Raw genomic sequence first — 18,426 nt, forward strand, 5'->3', positions numbered from 1 at the left:
CTGTAGGATTGTTTTCCAGCCTTTGACTCTGAGTCTGTGTTTGCTTTGACTATTGAGATGTGTTTCTTGCAGGCAGCAGAATGTTGGGTTCAATTTTCTAATCCATCCTGCCACTCTATGTCTTTTAATTGGTGCGTTTAGCCCATTGACATTGAGAGAGATTATTGTTATGGGATTTTGTCCCATTGTCCTGTTAAAATTTGGTGTATTTGAGGGGCCTTTCTTGCCTTAAAGTAGCCCATTTAGTTGTTCTTGTAACCATGGTTTTGAGTCTATGAAGTTCCTGAGCTGTTGTTTGTCTGTGAAACTGTGTGTTGTTCCTTCTATTATGAATGAGAGTCTTGCTGGGAAAAGTATTTTGGGGGAGGCATTTATTTCATTGAGTTTTTTCACTATGTCCCACCACTGTTTTCGGGCCATGAGGGTTTCATCAGAAAAATCAGCTGTGAATTTTAAGGATGCTCCTTTGTAAGAGATTTCTTTCTTCGATCTTGCTGCTTTTAGAATTTTGTCTCTGTCTAAGGTTTTGGTCATTTTGATCAGAATGTGTCTTGGGGTATTTTATTCGGATTTCTTATAGCTGGTACCCTTCGGGCCTCCTGAATGTGGTCACAAGTTTTCTTCAGCTCTGGAAACGTTGTAGCAATGATGTCTTTGACAGTTTCTTCTTCATCGAGATTTTCTTCCTGTACCTCTGGGACTCCAATAATTCTTATGTTACCCCTCTTGGCTTCATCACGATCTTCTCTTGCCATCTGTTCCCGAATTGTGAGTCTCTTTTCCATTTTCTGCTCTTTTCTGGAGAGTCTCTGAACTTCATCTTCGAGTTCACTGATTCTGTTCTCAGCAGCTGTTACTCTGCTGCTGAGGCCTTCCACTGAGCTTTTCAATTCGCCTACGAGATTTTTCAGGTCTGATATTTCTGATTGCATTTTCCTCATTTCTGCCTTCAGATCCTCTTGTCTTCTATTGGCATTGCTTTCCATTGTTTCTTTTAATTCCCTAAGCATCCTAAGTAGCTCCCTCCTGAATTCCTTGTCAGAGAGGTTGTCTAACACTACATTACTGTTGGTGTCATCTGGGCTAGACTCTTCAATATGAAAGTTTGGTGGGCTTTTGCGTTGCTTTACCATTGTGAGAGGTGTGGTTTAGTCCTTCACGTTCACTGTTACTATTCTGCTTGATATGCAGTGTGAGTTAAGATAGGCTTATGAGTTATTGGCTACTGTGTTTCTAGTGGCTGAGATAAAATAGAGAAGTTTCCATCTAAGAAGGTAGCTTATGGTTCCTATGGCATACGTAGTGGGAAAATAGTCCCGGAAAGAGTCCCTGGCACTGGGTGAGGAATTGGAAAAGTCTTCAGTTTGGAATTGGAGCTGTTCAGCTTTGTTGCCCAGAGCTGGGCCTCCGTGCCCGTCCCGCGCAGCTCAGGGGTTGAAAACTGGCTTTCTAGGGGCTGGATTTAGCTGCGCATGCCCAGAAAGGGTCGCAGGCCCTTGGGGGCGGGCTGTACCTCGCCCATTGTTTTTAATTACTTCCCAAGATCTCTTTGCTGTGGGGGCGGGAGGGTGGGGTGGGCGGTGTCTGCCTGTCTGCCTGCTTCAGTCACACAGGAGGTACTAGTTAGACAATGAGCAAACGATGGTGTGGGGCAGGTAATGCTGACCTGGGTCCCTAGGCTAGGAACATATCCATGGTGCCAACTCAGGCTCCTGAGTCCACCCATACCCCACATTTGGGCACCCTCCATGGAAGCCCTCCTAACCCCCTAACACCCAGGCTAGTTTAGTGAGGACAAGTCCTACCCCTGTTTCTAAGACATCACCCCTGCCTCCTCCAGGGCCTCCCCCTGATCTCACCTCGCTCTCTGCCTTTACTTGAAGCTGTGCCTGCAGCCAGCTTGGGCTGAGGGGGCTGACCAGCAGAGCTGAGAAAAGTTCAGGTTCTCTTGAACCGGGGAGAAGTACACTCGGCGGCCTTGGGTCAGTCTTGCCCCGGCAGTGTGGGCAGGGGATGACCACAGGGGCATCCCCAGGAGAGAGGAGGCGGATCAGCCAGGAAGGTTCCTCGCTCTGTAGCATCATCTCTCCCCGATTCAAATGCCAGCGGGAGAGCGAAGAATCCCGTTGCAGAACTAGGGGCCACCAGCACACGCACCCCGTAATCAAGGAATCCACGCACAGAGGGAAGGAAATGTCTTTCTCACAAACAATTCATTCTGAAACCGAAACTGTGATTCAGGGGTCAGGGCGGGTATTTTGAGGCTGAGCCTCAAAGTTCCCACAGCACAGAGTAGAGCTTCTTTGCTCTGATACGCTGTGTTTTAGGCCTGGGGGTGGGGGGGGCATCAGGACCCCTTCATTGATGAAGCTCTTCCTGTGGGCCAGGCGCGAGGCTGGTACCCAACATATGTAGCTACATATGGTCCTCAACAGACTTGGGGAGCCGGGGATGTTTTGCTCACTGTCAGAGGAGAAAACGGGGCGGAAATGGGTTTGTCACCCACAAGCATCCCTCTCCTAGAGGCTTCTGTCCTTCCTTCCGAGACAAACTGGGTTCTGCCACCTTAGCAGAAGGTGGAGTCTTTGACTACTTTCCTTCATCCCCCACTTTTGTCTTGTTTTTTGTTTGGGGGCCCACACTCGGGCAGTGCTCAGGGCTTACTCTGCTCTGTGCTCAGGGATCACCCCAGGCAGGGAACCATACAGAGTGCAGGAAATCAAACCCAGGTCAGCCTCGTGCAAGGCGAGCACCTTACCCAATGTACTATTTCTCCAGCCCTGCCTCCCCTTCTGAATGTGTTTTGTTCCCATAGTCTTCTTGCAGACTAGCCCTTCCCCTTCTTGTGAAAACTGGCTCTCGGACAGGGTTCGGGATGTTGTCCCAGCCGCCTAGACAGGACACTTTGGGGGTAAAGGGCCCCATGCAGCTGAAAAATTGCTAGTGATCCCTTGACTTTTTAAATCCCCCAGGGCTGTGTCCCCAGCCTCTCTGTCATGTCATCCCATCTGCTCACCCACTTCCTGCTGCTCAGTGGATGGGGTAGGAGAAAAAAGAATCGAAGATGCTCATTATTTTGTAAACTTTGCAAAGCCAAATGTGGGGTAGATGTACACGTTGTGGTGATGTTAGTGGTGTTATTATGTTTTCGATTACCCCGCCCCCCCTTTGGATCCCTGCAGAGGGGTGGACCTCCCTGATCACCTTGGCAGTTGGGGATGGGGGCTTCTCAGAGTCTCCAGGACACCAAGGCACGCCTAAGTGACTGCAACTACTCTGGGCAGTGACAGCGCAGTCTAGGTGAAACCTTGGGGGGATTTTGAGTCTTGGTCCACTGCGTTCCAACTCTACTACTCAGAACTGGGTGGCCTTGGGCCAGCTCCTGACCTGCTCTGAGGTCTTTCATGACCTCAATCATAAAAGAGGGGGGATTGTCCTTGCCCTTAAGTTTGTTTCTTTTTTCTTTTTCTTTTTTTTTTTCTTCTTGGGTCACACCTCGCAATGCACAGGGGTTACTCATGGCTTTGCACTCAGGGCTTACTCTTGGCAGTGCTCTGGGGACCATATGGGATGCTGGGAATCGAACCCGGGTTGGCTGCATGCAAGGCAAATGCCCTACCTCCTGTGCTATCGCTTCAGCCTCTTAAGTTTGTTTCAAGGGAGACACGTCACTCCATCCCAACACCTGTTTGCCCTCCATTTTCCCATAACCCCCTGCAATTCTATCTCTACCACACCTTCCTTCCTGTAATCGTTTTGTCCTCCCTCATCCCTGCCCTGACAGGGCTGGCCTGAGAATATAGGAAAGTCATCATAAACTTTCTTATTTCCAAAAAGACTTTGTCTAGAGGAGAGGTTGCCTAGGAGTAGGGATGGAAGGTGGGAGGGCCATAGCGGGTATAATGGAGCTTCAGGCAGGGTGATGAAATTGTAGTGGCTGCCTTGTATATCAAAACCAACCAATCTGGATGTTTTAAATATGGGAAATTATTGTACTTCTCTATTTTTTTTGTTTGTTTGTAAACTACACCTGGTAGTGCTCAAAGGTAACTAACTCCTGGCTCTGCACTCAGGAATCATTCTTGGTGGTGCTCAGGGGACCATATGGTGTTCAAACCTGGGTCAGCTGCATATAAAACAAGCGCCCTGTCCACTGTACTATCTACCTGGTCCTCTACTTAACTATTTGGAGGGTAAATTAGAAAGAAATTTAAAGTGAGAACAAAGGATGAAAATATGTTTTCAAGCAACTCTTACATTTTGCTAAACCATAGCAGAACATTTTCTTAAAAAGCTCAATCAGTGATCATATCAACACTTAATCATCCATGAGTGGGGTCAGTATGTGTGATAACTCCAACGCCCCTAATTGTGTTCAGGGTTGTATCCCTCATGTCTAGCCAGAACTTAGTGCCTAAGTGCCTCATCAGTACAAAGAAAGGTGAGTTAGGATGTATGTATGTATGTATGTATGTATGTATGTATGTATGTATGGATAGATGGTTGGATGGATGGATAGATGGATGGGTAGATGGATAGAATTGGATGGATGGGTGGATGGATGGATGGATGAGTAGATGGAAGGGTGGATAGATGGGCAGATGCATGTATAGATGTATGAATGGATGATGAACCAGGATGGATAGATAGATGGACAGATGGAGGGACAGGTAGGCAGATGAGTTGATAGGTGGGAAGATGGGAGGATGGATGAATGAACAGACGGATGGATATAGAAAGTCATCTTTACATTGGTAAACTTTAAACTTTAAACTTTACCAATGTAAAGATGACTTTCTATATCCATTTGTATCTCGATTTGTGTCTGTATCTCTTTGTTATCTCAATCTCTTCTTTATCAAGCCTAGTTTGGAACTATTGTCAATAGTTTCCTTCTGTTTTCCCCACCCCTGGCCTGTCCAGTGTGCCATGTAGGTTTCTTGGTGATCACCTCTTGCACCCACAAACCTGCATTACCCACCCTATAGCCGGATGTTTCTGTGCCCCTTTTCCAAGCCTTCGCCTATTACTGACTGCTTCATCTGCATGGGTAGAAGGTGTGTTTCCCGCCCAGTGCATGCTTTATTCATTCTGAAAGCATATGGGCCATGGGTGCCTCTGTCTCCACCTAATGAGGGGCGGTGGCCCCTGAAACCCTGCCCTTCCCTGGCATCCTGATGGTGCTGTCACGCCCACCACTGTGAGGCCAGCACCGGGCCTCTGCTCAGATGAATGAGTTTACGTTGCAATAGGAAACCAAGGTACAAGAAGGTCATTTTCTTCTGATGTGGCGGCCCTTTCTCCAGTGCACAGTCACAGAAAAGACCAGCGTAGCTCATTTCTTAGGGCCCTTCCATTGACACCAGAGGCCTGGGTCTGAGTGGGTCAGCAGTCCCTTTGTTCTAAACATAATGATACTGTTTATAGGCTCCGTAACGGATTCAATCAGCCCTCTGTCTCTGTCATGTCAGATGAAAACTAAAGCCTCAGGAAATATTCTTGTGCAGATACCTTTGTGTGCATGTGCAATCATGACTGCGAAAATCCTAGCAATAGACCTGCTGCCTCCGAAGATAAACCTGGCATTTCACTTTGGATGCACTGTGGCACTGTAGCATGTCCTCCCGTTGTTCATTGATTTGCTCGAGCAGGCACCAGTAACATCTCCATTGTGAGACTTGTTGTTACTGTTTTTGGCATATCGAATATGCCATGGGGAGCTTGCCAGGCTCTGCTGTGCGGGAGGGATACTCTCGGTAACATCGGTAACATGCTGGGCTCTCCTAGAGTGACGGAGGAATAGAACCCGGGTTGGCCACATGCAAGGCAAATGCCCTACCCACTGTGCTATCGCTCCAGCCCTCACTTTGAATAGCTGGGTTCAAACTGCCAATGGTATTTACAGTTTATTCTTGCATCCCCAACATAAGTTGCCTACTTCCTCCCAGCTGCATTAATAACAATGAACACGAAAGGTTCTTTCCAGTTGACAGCATTTTTATTGAGGCATAAGGTTAATGAAGAGACACACAAGTGCTGGTAGTTAATGTAGAGAAGCACAAATTGCAGCTGTGTAGTCGATAAAGTTTTTCAAAGTCAAGCATTTCTGTGGAAAGTGAAGGAAGGCCAAAAATAGAACATCCACAAAGTCCTAGAAGCCCTCTCCCGGGCTTCTCTAGTCATTTGACTCACTGTTTTGTACAGAGATTGTCAAATACCTGACTTTTCCCTTTTTATCCTACATAGGGTTGTCTGGTTTCTACTGGTGTAATACTCATCATGTAGTTCATTCATGCCCATTCTTCTGAAGATGGACATTTGGGTGGGTTTTCTAGGAGCATGGGAATTTGAGCTGGTGTGTGTGTGTGTGTGTGTGTGTGTGTGTGTGTTCTTATCCCTGACTTGTGTAAATGCACAAACGCACTCAGCTCTCTTGCAGATAGCTGGGTCACAGAGCACACAGGTCCCCCAAATGGCTTGTATCAATGTATGCATACGTCTATCACTGTAATCTGTGAACCCCAGCTGCTCCATGTCCTCACTCGGACGTGGTGTTGACGGCCTTTTCCACTTTTAGCTATTCTGGTTGCTATGTAAGTGATTTCTCACCGAGATCTGAATGCTCAGTCTCAGGATGACTATTAGGTTGGAGTCTGGTTTTTACTGGCCATAACAACTATTTTGAAGTATCTATTCAAGTACTTCATTAATTTTCTATTTTTAACTCATTATATATTCTAGACATGAGTTTTGGGGAGAGTGTAATTATTGCAGAGATTGTCTCCCATTTTATGGGTTGCCCTTTCATGTTTAAGAAGTCTTGCTTATGTTAAGAAATTAACACAGAAGGTTCAGCTAGCAACAACAGCTTGATAAACTCTCAGACAAGGACATGTCCCCGTGGTGAGATAAAACAATTTTCACAAATTTTCTTTTACTGAAGTATTTTTTGACAATTCCATTAGCCAATTAATGGTAACAAGCAATATAAAATTTGGGCCTTCTATGGGGGCAGGTTTGAGGGGTGGTTGGAAAAATGGGGGCATGGCGGAGGGAAGGGATATTGGTTGGGGTTGGAATATCAAATGTCTCTAACGAATGCATCTTGAACATCTTTGTAAACCATGGTGTTTAAAGTGAGGAAAAATATAGAAAAAGAAGTCTTGCTGGTATGGAGGTCATGTAGTTCTCCTCCCATGGCATTTTCTGAAAGTGTCATTTGTCTTTCATATGTGGAATCCTATTTAATCTGGAAATTTTGTATTTGATGTGCAATTGGAACTAAAAATATTTTTTTCAAAAAAGGTATATTTATTTTTATTTTATTTATTTTTAATTTAAATTTTTTAATAATGTAGGAGTACTGCTATTTGTTCAGCCATTGATTAAGCTGATTGAATTGGGCATGAACTCTATGGTACATTTATTTCAAAGTCCATCCTTTCCTTCTTGGTTTTCAGTGCTAGCTTTGTTATCGGAAGAGGGTTCATGAATAAATGGGCTTGTTTTATTGTTCTGTTTGTCTATCCCTACACAATTCTACATTATCAGTGTTTTTTGTTTTATTTTAATGTTTTAAGTTTGGATATCCTCTAAGTTTTTTTCTTTAATATTGCTTTTGGAAACTCTTGCTTTGTAGCATTTCTACATAAACTTGAGAATAAATTTTCACCATATAAACGCAAACTAAACTATAATTTTCTGACTGAGATTTAGATGAATCACCATTAAGATGAGAATCACTTACTCATGTCAACTTTGTAATCTGTGAAAATGGAATGGTTCTTGATTTATTTTGATATTTTTCTCTATTTTTTACATTTCACATTTATAGCTCTTGTACATTTTTAGATCTTTTCTTAGATATTCTGACCAATTTGCATATTTTCATCTTAAAATATAAGTTTTCACTTATTTGCTGTTGATCTATAAATAAAGCTGATTTTTACAATGAATTTTGAATTAACTAGCTCAATAATAATAATAATTTTGGTTTGGTTGCCACACCTGGCAATGCTCAGCAGTTACTTTTGGCTCTGCCCTGTCGGTGTTTGGGGGAACATTTGGGATGACACTGATTGAACTTGGGTTGGCCGTGTGAAAGCACGCATCCTACCTACTATACTGTTGCTCCAACCTCTGAATTAGGTTTTCTCAAATTCACTAATAAGCAATAACAGTTTACTTGGAGATCCTTCAAATTTTTCTATGAAAACTGTTTTTTTGCCTTTGTACTCTTTATGCATTCAACATTTTGTTTTATTTAGTATTTATTCATTTATTTGTGTTTTTTGACTATACCCAGGGGTCCTCAGGGCTTATTCCTGGCTCTGTGCTCAGGGATCACTCCTGGTGGGGCTCCACAGACCCTTTGTGGTGCCGGAGAGCAAACCCAGGTCATCCACATGCAAGGCAAGCTCCCTCCCTGCTATACTCTTGCTCCAGCTCCTGGTCAGGAGCTCTAGTACAATGTGAAAAGAAGTATTGGTAGCTGGCATCTTTATCCGTTTCTCTCAGGAGGAAATCTTTTAGTATTGTTGGGTATTGGCATTAATTTCAACATTACATATTATACTTGTACACTTTTAAGTAAGTACCCTTTATCAGATTGAGGAAATTACTCTATTTCTATTGTACTTTGAGTTTCTATACCTTATTAGTTTTACTTGGGGGTAACACCCAGTGATGCCCGGGTCTACTCCTGACTCTGTTCAGTGGTTGCTCCCAGCAATCCTCTGTGGACCATGTGGTGCCTGGTGGCAGGGCCAGGGGAGAAGGGCGTGGGATGATGTCAAACCCAGGCCTCCTGCATGCAAACATGAGCTCAGCTTCTGAACCATCTCTCTGACCCAAGTTTTAATTTCTATATAATTTATAGAAATTAAATTTAATCTATAAATCTTAATTTCTAATGATGTATTTCAAAATTTAGAATTTTTTTTCTATATTTATTTTTTCTGTTTTAGGGCCACCAATACGGTAATGTCTGTTAATATGGTAAATTACATCAATCAATTCTTCAAAATTAAACTAGCTTCCTATTCCTTGAATAAACCCAGCTTGCTTACAGTTCAGTTTCCTTGTCATATATTACAAGTTTGTATTGGGCAGTACTTTGCTGGCACTTAAAAAAATTATTTAGTCACTGTGAATTACAAAATTATTCATTGACTGGATTTTGGGAATAGAATGTTCCAACACTGATCATTTCACCAATGTCCATTTCCCTCTCACTCACCTGCCTGACTCTATGACAGGCACACACAATGTGTGTGTGTGTGTGTGTGTGTGTGTGTGTATTGTTACTGATACGGTTTCTGGCATAACTTTATCCCCTTTCATCTCCCCCTCTCCTCCCATTGAACACTTCCCTCCATCCTTGTTACAGTAATCCTTTCTTTGTCTATCCCACACCTACCTCCCCCTCTACCCATGGAGATCTCATGTTCTTTGTTTCTAATGCCTTTGGACAATTATGATTCCTCTACTATGTGTCTTTATATCCCACTGGTGAGAGATCTTTCTGTGTCTGTCTCTCTCCCTCTGACTAACTTCACTCAGCCTGATGATCTTCAGCTCTCTCCACTTAGCATGATTTTATCTTTTTTTTTAAATAGCTGAGTAATATTCCATTGTGTCTATGTACCATAGTTTCTATACCCAGTCATCTCTTCTTGAGCACTTGGGTTGTTTCCAGATTTTGGCTATTGTGAGTAGTGCTGCAATGAACACAGGGGTGAAAATGTCTTTTCTCCCTTGTGTTTTGGGGTTTTTGGGGTAGGTTCCATGAAGTAAAATTGCTGGGTCAAATGGAAGTTCAATTCCTAGTTTTTTCTACCATTGTGTAAGTCCCAGTAAATTTTATTTTTATGCTACTGAATATATCACCCAAGTCATCTCTAATATTATTTTATACTTATTTAGTCTTATACTTAATAATCTATTATTTTTATTAGCAATTTTGCCTATCTTTTCATTTTTTATAATTTTATCTATTGAATCACCGAGAGAGCAGTTACAAGGCTTTTGGGTTTAAGTCTCGGTCATACAATGAAACACCCGTATCTTCATCAGTGCCCATTCTACACCACCAAAATCCCCAGTATGCTCCCAACCTCCCCCTACCTGTGGGGCAGATGATTTCCACATTACTCTCTCTCTACTTTGATCACATTCAATATTTTGACACTAGACCCACCATTATTATTTGGGATTTTACCCCAATGCTCTGATCTGCTGAAAAGGCAACAGTAGACAATTTGTTTTCTATTGCTGGTTAAGAATAACATATGATGGTGCGTGGCTGCAGTAGTGGCCGCGCAATTTTGAAATTCCAAAATTTTAACAATTAAATCTGGAGGGATTTCTACCAAAACCTGCTGGGTTCCAAGATTTGTTCCTGAGTTTCTGGGATCATGGCCGTTAAGCAGCTTAAGCAGGAGCCAGAAAGGCCATTCATGGGCAGTGACTCGGAGTCTCATTGGGACGGGGAGGAAAGGGCAGGCTCCACTCCCATCCCATGAAGCCCCGTGTGTATCGTTACTGAGGACCCAAATCTGACTGTCCGGTGGCCTCTGGAGGATGGCTGCCACCAGGCAACAGGCCAAGGCAAGAAACCTATTCCCAGCTGGGACGGCCTGAGCAATTTTGCCTATTTTTTTTCTTTTTGGGTCACACCCGGCAATGCACAGGGGGTTACTCCTGGCTCATGCACTCAGGAATTACCCCTAGCGGTGCCCGGGGGACCATATGGGATGCTGGGAATCGAATCCGGGTCGGCCGCGTGCAAGGCAAATGCCCTACCTGCTGTGCTATCACTCCAGCCCTTGCCTATTTTTTAATGATAAAATTTAAAATTTCAGGGTGTTTATTAGTTTTCAATAATTTGTTCAGGTAAACAACTCTAATTTTGTTGATTTTTTTCTATTTTATTTGGCTTTTGTTTTCCTCATATTTTTTTCTTATTAGACTAAATTAGCTATTTAATTGCTTGATGCAAATTTTTGTATTATTGGTTTCATCCTATCATCCTTTTTCTTTTTAATATATCCCCTAAAGGTTATCACTTTCCCTTTAAGCATGACTGAGCCCCAGAAATTTTGAATACTGCTTTCATTAATAGGAAACATATGCTCTAATTTCCATTGCGGTTTTTTTTTCACCTTATTGGAAATTTAGAAGTATATTGTTTGAACTTGATACTTAAGCTTAGTTATTGACTTATAAAAATTTCTATTTTTAATTTCATTGTGGCCAGGGAATATACTCTGAGTCATTTCAAATCTGTGAAGTGTGAGGCTCACTTAAAAACTTTGTGTATGACTCTGGTTTCATACAGGACTGATTTTTGTCCATTCCCCATCTGACTTAAAAAAATGTCATTTTGGTAGTTGTTGGAAAAGGGTTCTACATACAGAACGTAGGTCTTCTTTCTTGATTATTACACCGATGTCCTATACTCCTATTTACCTTCTTATTGAGGTACAATTTACATGCCACAATATTAACCCTGTTAAAGTGTATGGTTTAGTATTTGTAAATATACTAAAAAATGGTGCGCCTGTGACAATGATCTAATTCCAGAACATCTCACTCCCACAGAAAGAACCTTTCCCCATTTCTCCTTGGCAACAACAAACTTACTTTTCTTTTCCATTTTTAAAAAATTTTATTTATTTATTTATTTACTTATTTACGGGGTTTTCTTTTGGCCACACCCAGAAATGCACAAGGGTTACTCCTGGCTTTGCACTCAGAAATTACTTCTGGTGGTGCTGGGGGGCCATATGGGATGCGGGGGATCAAATTCCGGCTGGCTGCTCACAAGGCAAACGCCCTACCCACTGTACTACCATATTGGCCCCCCAAACTTACTATTTCAAATCTATAGATTTACCAATTCTGGACATTTTATGTAAGTAGAACTGTATGTGACTTTTTGTATCTAGCATCTTTCTCTCAGTCTATGTTTTCAAGATTATCCATGCTGTAGCATGTATCAGCACATTACTTTGTGCAATTGAATAATATTTCATGACATTGATATACCATATTTTGTTTATTGATTAATTAATTCACTGCATGCAAGGCAAATGCCCTACCCACTGTGCTATCACTATTCTCATTTACATAAGTAAGTTTTCAACTCTGGAATCTAAAGTATATTGCATTAAATTTTATTGTAAATATGGATTGCATTATGGTAATAATCAGGCCTTACATGTCATTGATAAAAATAAAAAATTATTCTGTGCTAATATATTTTGGAGCTTATATGAAATTAGTAAGGCCACATATGTAAAATTTTGCCCCTACACTTTACTTAAACACTGTGACTTACAAAGTTGTTCATGATGGTTTGTTCCAGGCATTCAATGTCCCAACACCAATCCCACCACCACTGTCACCTTCCCGCCACCATTGTCTCTAGTTTACCCAACTACCCCTCAAGCTGCCACCATAGCAGGCTAACAGTACTTTATTTTATATTGCTTGTTACGAATAAATTGTTAATGGAACTATCAAAAAACATTTCCTTAGAAAAAACTTAGTGTGAGTTGTTGTATCTCACCATGGAGACATGAGGTCCTTGCATAAGGGATTATTAAAATGTTATTCTGTGTTGATGTTTTGTTGGTTGCCTTATCATTCCCTTCTTTAATCTTTTGTGCTACTACTGTTTTATCAGTGTTGCAGAGTTTGGAGATGTCGTGTGGCCATGAATGCAGCTGTGCACTCTAGAAAGTCTAGAATTTTTAATTGGGCGGTACAGCTGGACTTCTATTTTTAACTGGACTGCAGCTTTGGAATGTGTACATGACTATCAGGGCTTCTCGAAATACAGGGAGGTGAGGGGAGGTAGCTGATCCAGACTCCTGGAAAACCTGAAGATTTCAGTCACATAAACCCACATCCCTGAATTCTCAGCAGGTTAATTTCTCTGTGAAGCTGGGTCAAAGGCAATGGAGTCTGGCTGGAGGCATGGTGGTGACTTTTCCAATAATTAATTTTTTATGGAACTTTCAGCCTCTTTTCTAAAGTTTGAACTACTGTGCATTTGCACCAGTAATGCATGAGGGTTGCAGTTTCTTCACACCCTCACCACCACTTGTAATTATCCCTCTTTTAGATTTTTGCCATCCTAGTGGTGTGTAAAGTAGGTATTTCATTATGGTTCTGATTTGTATTTCTCTTATCACCAAAGGTATTGGAGCATCTTTTTATAGGCAAACCTCAGGCATGCTGCAGACTAGAACAGTAATGCAGATATCCCAATGCAAATCACAAGATTTATTTTGATTTCCCAGGGCATATGAAAGTAATGACTATGCTATATTGCAATCTATTTAGTTTTCAATAGCTTTATGACTGAAAGAAAGAAATCACAATGTAAATTCCTCCACAAAATGTGACATGGACTCATAAAGTGAGCACATGTTGGAAAAATGGTGCTGACAGACTTGCTGTATGCAGGATGTCACAAACCTTCACCTTGTAAATGTCAGATCTGAGGAGTGCAACTGAGCATTGATCTATAAATTAAGCTGAGTTTGTAAACGCTTGGGCCATTTGTGTGTGTCTTACTTGTGTGCCTTATTTGTGTATCTTACTTGTGGAGTATGTGAGGAATTGTCAAATGCATGTCTGTACCACATACTCTTAGAGTTTGTTTCTGGTGTGAAGTCAGGAGATCCAATTCATTTGGGAAAGGATTGCTTGGAAAGCAAGCAGTTATAACCGGCTTTTTAAAAAAGCAACAAGCTATGTAACTCTTCAGAGCTTTCCTTACCTCAAGTAGCAGTCTTCGGATTTCTTTGTTCACACATCCCTTAAAAGATTTTAGAAAACTTCTTCACACCCTCACATATGTTTTATTTTGCTACATTTTTAATCTTAAATTTAAGTAGTTGCCAATATAGAGCTAATTTTCAGTATATTATAAGCCTTACAGTTTAAAACTCATGTATAGCCAGTAGATTAAAAACATTTAAAATGCATCTCGGGCTCTAATGTTGGAAATTTTGCATTTCTCTTTGGTGGTTAAATTCTTACTTTGGAGCAACTTTCCTCAAACTTATTCTAAGTGTAAAATACTTTTATCTTGAAAATGCTCTATTTCGTTGCTCATCCTATCAAACTTTCTTGCCATACACATATGGAAACATAAAAATGTATTTTCAAATTCATTAACATAGGTTTTCAATGTAATTTTTTTCTGATTTTAGTTATTGGTGATTTAGGCAGATAAAATGCAGATATTAGAAATAATTTACTGGTCCTGTATCCCTTACTGTGGTAGAGGCTTCTGCCCATTTCCACGCTTATTTTAGGAACAGATAGGCTCTGCCATTAATTATATGTATCCTTAGTATATAAATAGATATACATAGGTAATGTAATAGATAATCACTGAAATCTTTTCCCATAAGAGTTAAATGAAGATGGAATTTTGCTGTGACTGTGTCACTCAGTCATTAGAGATCTTTAGATTTAGTGATGTGCCAAAATTACAGTGAGCCTACTGTGGAATGTTAACTTTTAAGAATATTATCGGCTCATGCATGACTCAGTTTTCTTGTGAGTTGAGGTATGGAAATCACTGGTTTGTGAAAGTACTTTTTTGCTGAGTGTAATTGTCTCCTAGCACAGCAGAGCCTGGCTAGCTACCCGTGGCATATTCGATATGCCAAAAACAGTAACAATAAAGGGTCTCATTCCCTTGACCCTGAAAGAGCCTCCAATACCACTGGGAAAGACGAATAAGGAGAGGCTGCTAAGATCTCAGGGCTGGGATAAATGGAGATGCTACTCATGCCCGCTCGAGTAAAACAACGGGATGACAGTGATACAGTGAGATAGAGATATTTGGAGAAATGTCTTCAGTTTTTTGACATCCCACCTTTTGCAGGGGATGGCTCTACCTGGTAATGTTCAGAGCTTACTTTTAGCTCTGGGCTCAGGGAAAAAGTTCTTTTGTTGCTGTTATCGAACTTGCAATTTTATTTGGCTTTCATCAATATTCATAGTGATATTTGCTTACTCATTTATTTCAAAAATATCTGCTTGAAAGCAGATAAGTAATTGCAAGCAGGTTTTTTTAAAAAAAATAAAAAATTAAATTACCATGAGATAGTTACAGAGTTGTCCATGATTGGGTCTCAGTTGTACAATATTCTAACACCCATCTTTTCACTCGTGTACATTTCTCACTACCAAAGAGGAATCACTCTTGGTGGTGGTCAGAGTCCATATGCAGAGCCAGAGACTGAACCAGGGTCAACTACAGGCAAGGCAAATGCCTTACCTGCTGTACTATCTCTGTGGCTTCTTTTTGTCCATTTTTTTTCCTATTGTTTTTTCTTTTTCCTTTTTGGTCACACTCAGCACTCAGGGGTTACTCCTGGCTCTGCGCTCAGGAATCACTCTGGCAGTGCTCAGGGGACTATATGGGATGCTGGGAATCGAACCCAAGTCGGCCACATGCAAGGCAAACACCTTACCGGCTGTGCTACCTCTCCAGGCCCCATTTTTCCCTATTGTCTTTTGGGCCACACCTGATGATGCTCAGTACACACTTCTGGTTTTGTGTTCAGGGATCACTCCTAGAGGACACAGGAGAGATCATATAAAACGCTGGGTATAGACCCAGGTCAGCCATGTGTAAGGCAAGCACTTCACCTGCTGTACTATCCTTTGGCCTCTTTCTACCCACTTTTTAATGATTTGGATTGTTTTCCTTTGTTGAGTTGAAGTGCCCTTAGATAGTCTGAATACAATTCCCTTATCAAATAGGCAATTTGCAAATATTTTTTCCCATTTTATGACTCCTTTTTCTTACTATTACTCTTTTCTTCATTATCAGTCACTGAAAGAGATGTGCTAAAATATCCTACTCTGAATATATATTTTGTTTTTTCTTTGATAGTTATTGTTTTCTGAGAATTACTTGATACATGCTAGTACATAATTATATCTCCCTGCAGTATTAAGTCCCTTTATCATCATTTAATAAAGTAATTTTTCATCCTTTAAGCCTACCTATCTGATAGGTGTATGCTGTACCAGCTTTTGGGGTTAATTTTTATATATTATTTTATGTTCTTTAACATTCTTCTGAAGAAGAAAGTTCTTCTTCTTAGAAGTCATATGCTCTGAAAGAGTTTGTCTTAATGTTTTTAATATTTATGTTTGAAATATTTCATATAATTGAAAAATTCAATTCATTTACATTTTATAGTTATTAATATATTTAAATTTAGATATAAAATTTTGTTAATTGTTTTCCATTTGTCCCACTTATTCTGTTTGTTTTTATTCAATTTTTGCCTTCTTTTACAATTGTGCATTTTTGAAAGTTCTGTTTCCTGCTCTATAATTTGTTAGTAACACATTATTCTACAGTTCTAGTGACTGTTTTCATGATTATAATGCGCAAGCTTGATTCAGTAAAGTCTAATATAAGTTGGTACATTTACCACTTCTTAGACAATGCAAAGAGAGTTCTGCTCTTGTTCTCATGTATATTATTCCAGATTTATTTAAAGCCATGAAATATGTTAATTATTATTTTAACAATGGCTATATTCAGCTTGACTATATAACGTGGCTTTCTTCGGCTCTCTATTTTCTCTTCACTCCTTCGGTCTCACCCTATCTTGTGTTTGCTTTATCTGGCATAATTTTCTGTTACACAAAATGACTATTTTTAGACTTACAAATTTGCAATGATAGTACAGAATATTACCATTTATGCTATACTAGCTCTTCCTTCATTAACATCTTATGCAACCATATTATATTCATTAAATTAGTGGGCCAATCTTGACCCACTGGCATTCACTAAAATACCTATTATTCATTTGTCCTCAGTTTTGACCTAATGCTCTGTTTTCTGATCCAGGGATCTGCCTCAGAATAAGCTGATTTTTTCTGGTGTCCTTGACAATTTTGAGCAACTCTAGTAACGTGTGATCTTTTATTTAGGAATCTATGTGCTGGGGGTTTTTCTTTCTATTATTAGACTGGAGTTAAAAGTTTAGGGAAGAGAGAAACCCCCAAATAAAGTGCCAACTTCATCACATTTTGCCAAGGGTACAGACAATAAACAGGGTCCTCAAAATCTATTTTTCAGAGTTTTTTTTTTTTTGTTTGATGTTTTGTTTTGGAGCCACACCCAGTGATGCTCAGGACTCACTCCTGGTTCTGCAATCAGGAATCACTCTTGGCAGTGCTTGAGGGGGGCGGGAGGGGGGCTTATGAGATGCCAGGGATTGAACCCGGTAGGTCACATGCAAGGCAAGCTACCTCCCCACTGTACCATCGCTCCAGTCCTGGGATCCTCAAAATATGGATCTATACCTGCCACCAATGTGACTGCCCCTGACCAGCATGCAGGCACATGGCTGGCCCCTTAAGAAGGCAAGAGGAAGGCGGGTGGAAGGGCTGCTTCTGCCTCCTCTTCAGAGCTGAACAGGACCTTCACTTTCTAGCCCAGTTCTCAGCCAGCTCTTTGCTCTGTGCTTATCCAAAGACACGACAATTGCTTTGGCTGCTGGAGGACAAACCTGAATGACAAACCGTATGTTCTGGGCTGTCAGAGTTGGGGCTCACAGCTTCCCCAGAGGTGCTCAGGGGGAATTTTGACTCTGATGGTTGGCTTCACTCACTGACTTGAGATGGGACTTCCAAAGACAAGACAGTAACTCCAGAGTCCGAGGTAGGACCCCAGAGTAAGACCGAAACACATTTCAAGTATCAAAGTCCACACAGTTTGCAGTTTCTTTTCTGCACAGCGAGAGATAATGCTAAAGGGACTGGCCTGTGCCCCTCTGGACCTTCTCTAGTTCCTGGCCAGAGGCTAATTCCACAGAGAACTCAGATTTGCAAGCATAGCTCATCTTTGCAATGCTTTGGCGGGCACCTTCCTCTGAAGGGCTCTTGGGGGATGGGAGTTTCATTTCATTTTATTTCATTTTCTGTGCAAGTAAACAGGGACACATTAGGGGAAGAGAAGATTTACTGTTGAGCTGAGCTCTGTTCTTCCAAACCTACAGATCTAGCTCTATTCCAGGACCCCTTCAGAACAACCATATACGTCTCCAGATTTTAGGAACTGGCTCTAATTAGGGCCTTCGCTTTCCCCTCGGAAATGTTCCTTTCCCCAGAACCAACAGCCTCATCTCTAGTTGACTGTTCTGACAGTTGTGAGTTTCATCACCATTCACCCATCTCTCTTTGAACACGTTTCTGCTAATGGTACCAGAAGGGAAAATTCTACCTGGGTTGGGGGAGGGGGGCTTGGGTAAGTGCTGGGTCACCTGTGGCATTGTGGAACCCACAGTTCCTTTCTTCTGGGTAATGTTCTACTCATGTTATTTGGGGTCAAATTACTGTTGCTGCTACTGGATGACTGTATTCTGTAACTGA

Source organism: Sorex fumeus, unplaced genomic scaffold, assembly GCF_029834395.1.
Source record: "Sorex fumeus unplaced genomic scaffold, SorFum_2.1 ptg000003l, whole genome shotgun sequence".
Classification (NCBI taxonomy): Eukaryota; Metazoa; Chordata; class Mammalia; order Eulipotyphla; family Soricidae; genus Sorex; species Sorex fumeus.